The sequence below is a fragment of the Emys orbicularis genome, chromosome 10 (assembly GCF_028017835.1).
Source record: "Emys orbicularis isolate rEmyOrb1 chromosome 10, rEmyOrb1.hap1, whole genome shotgun sequence".
Taxonomy (NCBI): domain Eukaryota; kingdom Metazoa; phylum Chordata; order Testudines; family Emydidae; genus Emys; species Emys orbicularis.
Window position 1 is genome coordinate 77,048,609 of NC_088692.1, and position 12,815 is coordinate 77,061,423.

Consider the following 12,815-nt stretch of genomic DNA (forward strand, 5'->3'; position numbering starts at 1 on the left):
GTTCAAATCACCAACTCTGGAGTTGGCCACCGAGACTGCTATTGCTTCAGGAAGAAGGAAGTCTAATGACCAGGCAGCTGCCTGCAGATGATGTACGTAGACACTTGTTGAGAGAGCACATGTGTAGGCGAAAGCCTGTTGGAGCCAGACATCTCCAGCTACAGGAACAAGACAAGACACTGACAAATAACTGGAGGGACTGGAAACAAGAAGTTTTCCGAGCAGGGGGGTGGGAGCCATACAAGCCTAGTCAGATTGGCACAGCCCTCGTTATAGTCTATGCCAGTAAGACTTAGAGCTCAGCTGTTCAGGAGCCCAATTAGCGATCAACGTGACCCAACAGAGCCACAGTTGTGTGAATTCATTGTTTCATTTACTATAGTACTATATATCCCTATTTAAACAGTATGACGGGGAAATATTTAGTTTATATATTATTCTCACAACAAAATGACTGACCCAAGTATTATTACTTTATCAACTACAATGGGTTAATAACATAGTAAAAGCATCTAGATGGATTAATAATTAATTCACACAGCGTGTTAATATCATGTGCTGCAAAGAGCTGCAGGAGACCCATTAAAGAGCCACATGCAGCGCCTGAGCCTCAGTCTGAGTATCACTGATCTATGCAATCCTTTAAGAAAGACTCCTTTGCTGATGGGCACAGGTTGAGTGATCCAGAAAGCACTAGAGCGGGATCCATTTGCGAGGCTGACTTAGACCTTGGTGAGCCAATGGGACCCCCTTCCCATTTTCTGGACTGTGTCCTTTAAATGTCGCAGCTCCAGCTACTCCCTTTAACTTCCCCAGCCTCTGAAATCCTTTATAATCCCAGCCCCTGAAATACCCAAAGCTTGTCTGGGTCCTGCATGTGGTCGGTTCTAACTACGAGTCTCTCTGGCCATAAGATGAAACCTATGGTAACTACTGGTGTGCATAATAACTGACCTCTCTTCATCTTCTTGCTGTCTAAATGCAGTAGCTACAGCTGGCTGCACTTATTAACTGTAGCACAGTTAATAAGTAAAAGGATCAGTGCCTCTCACGTCTACAGATTTCAAATGCACCTGTCGGATGAGATTTAGCTCATTATTTCATGAATCAGCAATGGTGAATATATATAATAATAACAATAATAATAATATCACCATGATAATGAAAGGGGAAATGATCAAAAATGTCGGCATTATCAAAAAAAATTATGTCTTTTAACAACGAATTGTAACTAATTAGACTTTGAATAGGAAATCAAATGAAAGTGCATGAAGGCTCAATTTTCCATACAGCTGACGAGCTGACCTTTTTAGGAGTGGGGAAAAAATATTTTTAATTAACATGACTAATCATTTTCCATCATTTCAAGATAATTGGCTTTGTTGAAAAACAAGCTGTTTGGGGGGGGGGGGGGGGTTGCCAAGAGAAAGACAGTGTCAGCTCCATCGGCATGTTTAACCTCTTAAAGGCTGGGGGAGTTTGCTGGCTGGAAATGAAATGTCAGTTCCTTTTGTAGTGTGTGGAAGAGATTTTGTGAGGAGCTGTGGATGTAGTTTTCTTTCCTCCCTTTCCAAATGGCTCAGGGAATTTACCATGTAGGAAAAACTTTGGCTTCCCGTTAGACCTCCTTTCATTTTGCAACAGGTATCTGTAAAAAAACAACATTGAGGAGACAGGGTAACGAATAGATACCCACCTACCTGGTGAGCAACCAACAAAGACCATTTAGTGACCCTGGATCCAAGTTCTAACCCTGAAGTCTTTACTCAGTCACGTCTTCCATTCAAGCTAAATGGGAGTTTTGCTTGAGAAAGGACAGCCGGATTTGACCCCAACTAAAGAGGAGGCAGTTGAATCTGGCCAGATAAAGAACGTTGTGGAGATTATTTCACTGCATTTGCTAGTCTAAGATGTGGGGAGCCCAAGAAGACAAGTCCCAAACTATGAGTTATAGCTCCCCTCTTCTAGTAAATGGCAATGAGTACTGATCTACTGCAGGCTTTCACTGGTAGCAGAATATGGGCCCAACCCAGCCCCCATTCATGTCGGTGGAGATACTCCTGTTGATGTCAATGGGTATTGGACTGAATTCTAAAACAACACTGATTTTATGGCTCATTACAATGATTTGTAACACACCCTACTGCCTCCATAGTCCTACGACTGCAGAGGTGGTACCACTTCAAATGCTCTCCTAGAGCATGTGTGAAACCTTATGCTTAACAATCTGTCCCACCTCGTATTTAGCATGGACACTCAGGTTACCTTAACTTTCCCAGACCTGAGAAGTGCTTTGTGGCGCTCCCAAGCTTGTCCCTCCCACCAGTAGGAGTTGGTCTAATAAAATATATTACCTCACCGACCTTGTCCCTCTAAAACAACAAGCGGTTTTCTAAAATGGTTTCATTTTAGCACATGCAAAAATCACGGCTATGTGAGTTCAAGTTTGCTTTTACAACCTGGTATAAACATATGCAAATGTGGGCCCAAATCTTGCAAGTGACGCCACACTTGCACTCCATTTTACCCAGGCAGGGAATCGCTGACTTCACTAGGGCTCTATGTTAGGGTAAGGGTCTGACAGTCACCAGCGGGATAAGAGCAATGGCTCAACCTTCAGGCTACAGGAGGGTGGCCAGCGCAGCTCCCAGTGTCACAAAGTCTAATGGATTCGACACAATTGATGCGGTTTGTTTACTCATTGCATTTAGTCAGCATGGACGGGGAAACCTGACTGGTTTGGGGACTCACGAAATAGTATTTGGGTTCCCAGCATTACAGAGAATGTTTAAATCCACCACACCCTCCAAAAAGAAAGAAAAACTTTGAAAAAGCCTTTCCTACGTAAGAATGACACTCACAGCACCGGCAGTTCCTTCTACAGCTAAACCCTACCAACCAAACCCAACAATCAATCGAGCAGATTTTTTACCCCAAAAGGGAGAAGCACCACAGTCCTTGTGAAGACCACTAGAAACTATGCTGCTGCCTTTGATTTCACGTGGAAAGTGCCCACATACTGCAATGATGGGCGAGAGAAAAAAACAACCCTAAGGGCTGGTCCACACTACCCGCCTGATTTGGCGGGTAGAGATCGATCTTCTGGGATCGATTTATCGCGTCTCATCTGGACGCGATAGATCGATCCCAGAAGCGCTCCCCCGTCGACTGCGGAACTCCTGCTCGCCGAGAGGAGGAAGCGCTGTCGACGGGGGAGCCTGCCTGCGCTGCGTGGACCCGAAGTAAGTAAATTTAGTTCGATCTAGGAAACGTCGACTTCAGCTACGCTATTCTCGTAGCTGAAGTTGCGTTTCCTAGATCGATCCCCCGCCCCAGTGTGGACCAGCCCTTTGATGGCTAGAAAGAAAAGAATAAAACCTGTTTTACTGACTCACTTCAAAACCAGGCAGTCATTTCTACTTCCAAAACAGATCCAAACTAAGTTACACTAACGGCTAAAAGAGGTGTCGTGGAGTGCTGAATTTTTGGAATTAACGAGGGAGCAATCAAACACAATTTAAAAAAAATTAAAGATACTGCATTACAGAATGCACTTTGTTCATTTAGTTGAGCAGGTGTAGTTCATTTTCAATTGCTTATGGCACCGTTTAGTAGCTTCATGGAAGTACTGTAGCGTATTGTGTTAAAAGTAATGGAGTTTGAGTAATGTGAGATCTAAGTACAGCACTCTGTTATTAAAGCTTTGTTGAGAAACGGGGAGGGAAACCAGGGTGTGATTTTGTACGAAGATAATAGAGCCCATAGGTAAAGCAAAGTGAGAATTATCAAGGTTCTTATTGTATAAGGTTTTATAAATTCCTGCCTCCCATTCTATATAGGCCACTTCCCCTCTTCTCAACAAAACCAACATTCCGGGCCTAACTGAACCTGATGGTGTCCTTTTAACTTTGAATTCTCTGGCTTTCTTCAGCTGCTCATCATTTAAATATCGTTATTTTTTGGCATTTCATTTCCTGCAATTCCCCCCTCCTCTTTGCATTTTGATAGGTAGTTATAAACATGAATAACAACACTCGCAGTGTGAAAGGCACAATATAAAATCCAATTGCATTTGATTTCTCTTTTATTCTAACTTTAAGCCTCAGATTTATCCATGTCTCACACCATTGGACCTGTCACCTGAATTAACTAGAGACTCTTAAACTGATTGCTGCAAGGAGATAGAGGCAAGAACGTAACACAGCATTTTAAAACAAAATTTCCTAATAAGTGTTGAATCTCATTTAAATTTTATTTCCCACACACATGAGATGTGGAGTGAGTCCATTGCTTAGAAGAGGGGGAAAAAAATTACCTTAATTTTGAATGATCTATTTTGAAAATCCTGCTGAAGAGAGAAAAATATATTGGTAAAATACACATTAAATTCAGCTTCTTGTAGTATACGGGAGCCGTTGTGAGAATGAAAATATTGTAACATGCTGGCCAATGTGTATGTGTCACTGCTGACACCTACTGGGTGGAATCAGAATTGTCTAATTGTGTGTCATAGTCTCTCTCTTGCTAATAACTGGAGGAGGTTCTTCTTCAGCTCCAGTGGTGAGGCCTGTGCTTTTGGAACAAGAGGATCTGAGTTCTACACCTGGTCTTGCTGTGAAGTTCTGAATGGCCCCAACGTGCAGCACGATGACTGCCAGCACGTTCCAGGTGGTCCTGGATTCATTTCAGTGCATGCAGGGTTGCTGTCTGTGTTCAGACTGACATTTGGCATCTTTGTACGCTGAGCATTTTTACCATCTCCGTCCCTGAATGGAATGTGGCGGTGCTCTTTGTGAAATCTGCTCAAGAGGTAAGAAATCTCCAGCAGGGAGAGACCCTGCATGTGGTGAAATGGAACAAGTGCCAGGTTGGTTTTCAGACCAGATGTGTTAATCACTAGCAATGCTTTGCATTTCTTTAGCACCTTTTATCCGAGCCACTAAATGAGCTTTGCAAAGATGAATGAACCAGGCCCTACAATGACTGGCAGCAATCTGTGGCTGGCACATGTTGCTATACCACTCTGTCCTCCCATCTGTAAAATGGGGATAATAATACCTCTCTACCAGCCAGTAAGTGTTAATAAATTAAGCACTTTGAGATCCTTTAATGAAAGGCTGCACAACATCGGTAAGTGCACAACACGATCATTATCAGACGCGGCACAGTAAGCATTGGGGATCAGATTACACCCGCGTGGCACAGCAAGCGAGAAATCTGATCGACAGCTTGTATTAACAGTGCATTGCATGGGGAAAAAAAGCTCCCCTTAAATAGATGCTTGATAAAAGAACAGAGGCAGGCAATGGATAGATTTGCTCTGTTAAGGAGGTATCCATAGTATTTGCATTTTATAATTGTTTCTGCAAAGGATGGTGTGAGCTGAATCACAGCACAGCCCTTGTGCTCTCTCTTTTCTTCCCGTGTAGCATGGCAGAATGTTAAATAGCTTCATTTCCATCAGGCTAAGGGTGGCAGTGTGATCTCCAATCACTCCTCTAGTGAGAATACCAAATCAAGTCTCATCCCATCTCTACCCCCCTCCCCCCACCAGCAATCTCAGGTCAGAAGTACCCCAGCATGCTTCTAAACTTGGTGGTTATTTCTCAGAGGTAACAGGGTGGTGCATTGGAATTACAGCCAAGCTCCTCTTCTCCCTGCAAAGAAAACAGAACAAAAATGATAGAACGTTGCTTCCAATTATTAATCCCACTGTGATTCTAAATGTCTTGCTATTACTGTACGCACAAAGATACTTGAAGGTTTTCTGATTTCAATTAAGATTATTATCTCCTCTGAGAGATGGTTTTTGGGAAATCTTTGTAGCTGATCTGCTCTGCAACGACATCAGCCAGTGGTAAATAGGCCTATTTGTATTATGGCTGGATTCCCCATTGGACCCCCCCTCACTATCTACTTGCTTTGTCCCTCTGGACCCAAGAGGGCTAGCAACAGCTTAGACCTGGTGCAGGAAGCAGACAACTGTGATTAGAAGAGCACTGTAAAAAGCACCCCCTCCTGAACTACATAGGAACAGCATCTCTGACAGTCTGCACAGATATGGCTGATCAGTGGAATCTACCCCTCACTGTCAACCTTGCTGTATGTGTGCAAATCCTTCCACTGACCACAGACGAGACTCAAACCCGGGTACAGCTGTATCCAGTAGTGACATGGAGACACATGGCCATGGAGCCGGAGCTGAGTTAACCTGCTGAAAGTTAAGGGATGATTCTCGCTAAATTTCTGACCAAACCTTTGGCACAACCAGAGAAGAGGCTGCGCCCATCCCACCAAGAATCTATCCCGTGTTTTACACTGAACCTAGCGCATGCTGCACAAAGACCCTGGGTGTTTGGTGAGAAATGGATGGCTACCGATCCAGAGAGGCATGGCCAATGCTCACTGTCATGCACCTCACTGCTGAGTCTTGATTTAGGGAATTCCCACCTCTTTAGCCAAACCAGCGAGTGTCCATGGGTGTATGTAGTATGGGAGACGGGCAAGTCCACCTGACCTTCATAGTTAGGGGTCAGATCAGATCTCTACACACCCACATTTACTGGAAACAGTTGTATGGCTTCCTAGCATACCTGGAATAAACTGATCCGCAAAAAAGGACTCATAAAATTGCTCCATTTGAAGACACCAACTGGATAAAATGATGCCATTCCAAATATTGGGACCTCAAGCCATGAGGTCAAAGCATGAAGTCAGACTTTCCTATCCTGGCAAGTCTTGGATATTCCGAAGTCATCCATGTGCAGGGAGCCAACTATGAATGACATATCTGGCAAATGTAGGTTTAGTTCTCTTTCACATTTAATTTACTGTATCTTTTAAAGTAGCCATGGGGATGGTATTAAAGGTTTGGGATTAGTAAATATAATCTGTAACATTCTGAATATAAAGCAAATTTGTTAAACATGGCAATACGTGACTAAATCAAGTCACACCCCAAATCTGAGCGTATAGCAAACCTGAGGATAATTATAAGTTGCTGTCGGAGTTCATGCAAGTGATATTGCACTCCAAGCAGTAGAGTGCACAGCTGGAATTGCAGCCAGAGGGTCTGGTGATATCATTAAGCACAAACCTAGAGTCACCAGAACCACCCCTACACCCCCAACTGGAATTACCTAATTTATATATACTCTGCTGGGCATGTTACTTAGCATGATACACTCCAGACCAGTAGTGACCGAGAGCTGTGACCATCTGACAGCTGATAGGTGGCCCATGTGAATGGTCCGATAGTCTCACTGTAGTTCCTAGCATACAGATGTCCCTGTTGTAAAACCACCAAAACAACCAGCCCCCTTTCCGGCAGTCCCTGCATGGAGGCCAAGAACTGAGTAGACTATGGAGACTGAACCTCTTGTATTCATAGGTGGACCTTGCAGAGCAAGGGAGATGCAAATTATCAGATGGATGTTTGCACCAAGATTCTATTTGCCCAGTGTCTCTATGCAGTCAGTCTGCATCAGCCTCCAAGTTTGGCCAGCTGGCATCTTTCACCAGCACTGAATTCAATTATTTAAGCTTGTTTTAAATCTCAATGTAATAAGTTACAAGGCTTATGCAAACATAACCCCACCAGACATCCACTCTGATTCACCTTTCCCTCTACTTCTGCATGTCAGCTCCCCTTTCTCCTATCTGCACCTTTGCCTTCCTCCTGGTTTCCCACCTACACAGTATGAATAATACAACCACTCATTTCCAAGAGGCTTTTTATTCATTTCTTCTCAAATGCCACTTTCTCATCAACAGGGATGAAGACACTTCTTTCCAAGCCTGTCGCTGGCTGCCATTTGTTATGAATGTTTTACTGAGCTTACCAGATGCATATTAAGCCTGATGCAGTCTTTCTAAATCTCAGGAACATTTAATAAATGGAGAATTAGTCTGGCTAAGTCATACCGGAGATGAATTCCTTACATCGATACAATCTCCAATGAGCACTTCACTTCATTTAATAAATGTATTTATTAAATACATAAAAGATTTGTAAATGGAGCTCTTGTCTTTCTGAACCGTATTAGATTCATCCTTATTTAACATTTATTTTCTTGAGATGAGACAATATTTGTTAGATCTCAAACACGTCATTGCATAAATCTGCCTGTCGTTTATTCAGTCTGACTCCAAATATTAAATTTCAACATTTGCTAGACCTGGCTCCTTGTTTAATCTACAAAGATCTCTAACAAGTGCGAAGGAAGGTTTGCTAACTCAAAAATAACTGTTATTGTATCTCTGGTGGATTTGTAAAAATCTACATAATATTTAATAAATCTGGCCTAGGATTTGCTGAAATCTATTTAACCTCTATTAAAAGCGAACAGGAATTTGTTAAAGAGCCTTGTCGGATTCATGTAAACTTTGAAAGAATATCCGACGCTAGAAAAATCCTATTAAACTGTCATGTGTGTTTTCTGTATTTCATTTTCCATCATTGCTGATTACTAATGTCTTTGTGCATAAATAGGAGCTTTCTCCTCTGTGCAGTGCCCCCTCCTCCTGCCCTGCTCACTCAGTACTGACATAATTTAGATGCTGGCAAATAAAAATTCACTACTAGAGCTGATGGCAATTTATTCCTACGTTTTAGATCACGTCTCATTGTTTCTGAACCCTTCACCAGGGTGAACTATTTATCTCTATCAATGTTATCGATCTCATTCCAAAAGGGACACTTACCAAGAGAAAAAAAGGGAAATAACCCTTACCTGTGTTACTAGCTGCACACCATACCTGATTAAAACAAAGAATTTTAAACATCATATTTACTTTCCACTCTTTATGTTGTTTGTTTATTTTTGCCTCTGTCTGTTTGCTATGTGTGGAATCTCTATAGCATCAAGGGTACAGAACCACAGACTCTCAGTGAAACTAATCTAGTTAGTTTAACTTTGTATTTCTATTCAGTTTCACTTTCTGATTCTCCCACAGTCACCCAATGGTGCTAATACTTGGGTTCCCAACACTGGAGGGGAATCTTTAACATTGTCAAACACAAACCAAGCACATTTAGGAAGGACTGGACATCGGTGTGAATAATGAGAAAATTCAGAGTAATAATCATAATATCTTTCTAAAAAACCCAAGAGTTTATGCTTCATGGCATAAACCAACCAGTTACCAGTGGGTTAGGAAGAGACTTTCCTTAAAAGCAGGTTATCCCATTAATACTTACAGCAGGATTTCTTGCATTTTTTTCTGAAGCAATTGTTAATTAATAATTAAGATATCCTATCTCCCAGAACTGGAAGAGACCTTGAAAGATCATTGAGTCCAGCCCCCTGCCTTCACTAGGCAGGACCAAGTACTGATTTTGCCCCAGATCCCTAAGTGGCCCCCCTCAAGGATTAAACTTACAACCCTAGGTTTAGCAGGCCAATGCTCAAACCACTGAGCTATCCCTCCCCCAATGGTATTGGCCATTGTCAGACAGTGTACTAGACTAGATGGACCAGTCCGGTAATTCTACGTACGTGTGCTATAGCTGAATTTTTAAAGAATCAGGACAACATTTGTATTTGTATTAGAGCTTATAAAACTCTTCCTAAAAAATAAATAAATTGTGGAGGCTAAAAGTTCTCTAGAAGACTGTGTCCCTTTAAGTTTTTAAAAACATTTTGGTTGCCTCATAGTCTCCTCTTCTCCAATGAGACTAAACTCAAATCTTTGCTTCAGCCTGGTCTGACTTTGGCCTAGTTAGTGAAGGAGAACTGAGAATGTGTTAGGCTCTTGCCCCTGGAGATGTAAGTTTGAATCCTACTTAGGGCAAAAGTGGACATGGGTTTAATGGTCTCACTCTAGTCCCCATTTGTCAACATCACAAAACATCACACAATTTGTCTGGATTGACACTCTCTGCATAGGAGATGTCAGCAGTGCAATAGCAGGGAGTGCGGTTGCTTGGGATTGAGGGCTCATCAACCGAATAGCAGGTGGCATTGCAGATCAGGGTTGAAGGAACAGAGTGGTGTGGAAGCCCAGGATTGGAATAGCCAGAAAGAGCAACAGTTCAGGATGGAGTTGCCTTGGCAGAGCTGTGAGTGAGGTATCTTGAACAGCCTCTGCCTTTACTATCCCAGGTTCGAGGCAGTGCACGCAGACTCTCACACTCACAAAAATCCAGTAATAAAACATAGTGGTACTATATTATTTAATTGGGAGCTTCTCAGATGCTACAGTAAGTAGTATGAGATAGATAGCTTAGCTAATGTGGGTAGGTTAGCACATGGTAGCTAATTGTTAGCTGTTCTGATTGCACTGAGACATAAAGGAATTGATTTATTACAGGGTTTCAAAGAAAGATTTTGCTTTCCAGCTGAGCTGCCATGCAGAGCCCGATGTGTTAAGCATTTGAGGCCTTTAATATCAGATAAAATATGTACGTACCTATTATATTTTAGGATTTGCAGTTAAATCAGAATAGTGTCCCAGTGATTTGGGGGTTGAGATGTCCTAAAGAAATATTTATTTCTAGTGATTGTGGAGTTAACTTTTAGCAATTGCTGTCACAGATGGCACAAGCGTTGTGTATTTTATAGTCTATTTTTCTAGAAACACAGCCCCGATTGTTCCCCTAGTTGGCATTCTCAGTAGACAACCCATGAGGAGGGAATGCACCTGTCACTGCTAGAGACGGTCCCCTCAGGACAGGACCTAGGAACATTGGCAGACAGCTGTATGGGGAGGCTAGCACTGGCGTTATGTGCTGCATCTGTTCTGTGGGTACATCAGGACATCACTCTCCAGAGCCATCAATCCAACACCTTTCCACTCCACTGAATTCACAGGCAAATGTGCTAGGAGGCCTTCCCCACCTGTAGGCTCCCCACGGGGGTCTGATGTTTGCCCAGTGACATATCCATGGCAGAAAGTGTGAGATAGGTGATGAAAGGGGCAATAGAGCAACATTGACTGGTCTGACCTGCTGCACAGAGTCCCAGAGATCAAACGTAACATGAGCGACTGACTTCCTCCGAAGCACAGGTTGGTTAGTGCTTGAAAACGTTCCTCATTCCGCCCATCCCCTATCAATAAATTGTTACTAATTCATTTTCCGGACCTTTGGAAACAGAGCTTCCAGGCCCATACAGTATATTCAGAGAGTGACAAATAGATAACGTCGAGGAAACCTGGAAGTATCACACCATTCTTATCACAGTTAATCTTCCAAGCCAGTTAATCATACAGTCCTTCCAGTTATTAAGGTCCTTTTTAATTTAGAGTGAGAGTGTGTAGTAATTAGCCTTAACCAGGTCATTGACTTGAGGGGAATATACACTCCAAGTACTTACATCCATCTTGTACATTTCCAGAAGGGAGAGCCTTTAGCTTTATATCTCCTCTCTCATCTTCAGCTCACAGTAGAATCAAGTAAGGTTAATACTAACCAGGCTTTCCAAGAGGGGCTTTTGCACCGCATCGGGTATGAAAATAAGAGGTTTACTCGCTTCAGGTGTGATTCCCCTCTCATAATATTGGCGTAACTGCATCGATTCCTGGTTTACATCACTGTGAGAGGAGATTCAGCCCACTAAATATGCATGGCTGCTATTTTTCCAGTGGTCCCTTTATGATCATTGCAGTGCTATGTCTGTGTTTTTAGTAAAAGGGTTTCTCCCTCCCAGCTTCCGCTTGACCCTGCAGAGAAGTTCTAATCATTTGTCACAACCTGCTGCCATCCAAACAAATGTGATGTCATAGTTTATGCACTGCAGCTTCTAGTGAGCTTTTGTGCACTAAACCACGAGGGCTCTTAGGTGGTTAGCGAGGGTGAGAGGTGACAAACACACAGGAGATGAGGATTTATACTAGGTGCTCATATGTTACAAGGGACATACCTGTTGAAGGAGAGGCCCAAACTCCACCCATGCAATTTTGCACCTACATTTGTACATACAGCTTCTGCAGCTACAGGACAAATCAGCTGATTGTACACAAATCTGGCCAGTTGGACAGTGAGCTAGCTGTTTCCCTACACAATCACCCAATTTGCACATGCACTCCCACGCAGGGGTGCTGGAACAATTTGTTTAGTTTGGTTCAATGGCTCTCAGCACCCCCACTATACAATCTATATCAGGGGTTCTCAAACTGGGGGTTGGGACCACTCAGGGGGTTGCGAGATTATTACATGGGGGGGTCACGAGCTGTCAGTCTCCACCCGAAACCCCACTTTGCCTCCAGCATTTATAATGGGGTTAAATATATTAAAAAGTGTTTTTAATTTATAAGGGGGTGAGGGGGTTGCACTCAGAGGCTTACTATGTGAAAGGGGTCACCAGTACAAAAGTTTGAGAACCACTGATCTATATGATGGAAACCACTTCAAGCCAGGGGATGCAGCCGCACCTCCAGCACCCCTGGTTGCAGCACCTATGCAAACAGGAAATGTCAACGTTATATACAGGTTTGGGTAACAACAGCCACTTGGTTCATTGTGCTTACCCAAGCCTCAGATATAGAAGCCTGCTCAATTTTAACTCTGTAAATGCTCTCATTTGCTTTTCATGCTGAAATGTCTACCTGGGAAGCTTGTCTTTTGGAACCTTTGTTTGTTTTGTTTGCAAAGTCAGCTCTTCTAGAAACGTTACATGGAACATTATCTCACTTTGCCCTTAGGGAGTTCTGTAAAAGACAAAGGAAATGCAGCCTGGATCCTTCCTCTGACTGGATTTCCCAGTCCTTGGTGATGGTGGTGTTACTACCACTCCCTCCCACCCCCTTTTCCAGTCTTCTGCCAAATATTTGTTTGCTGTGTCAATTTTTTTCCCCAAGGAAAAATGCCTGTTTAA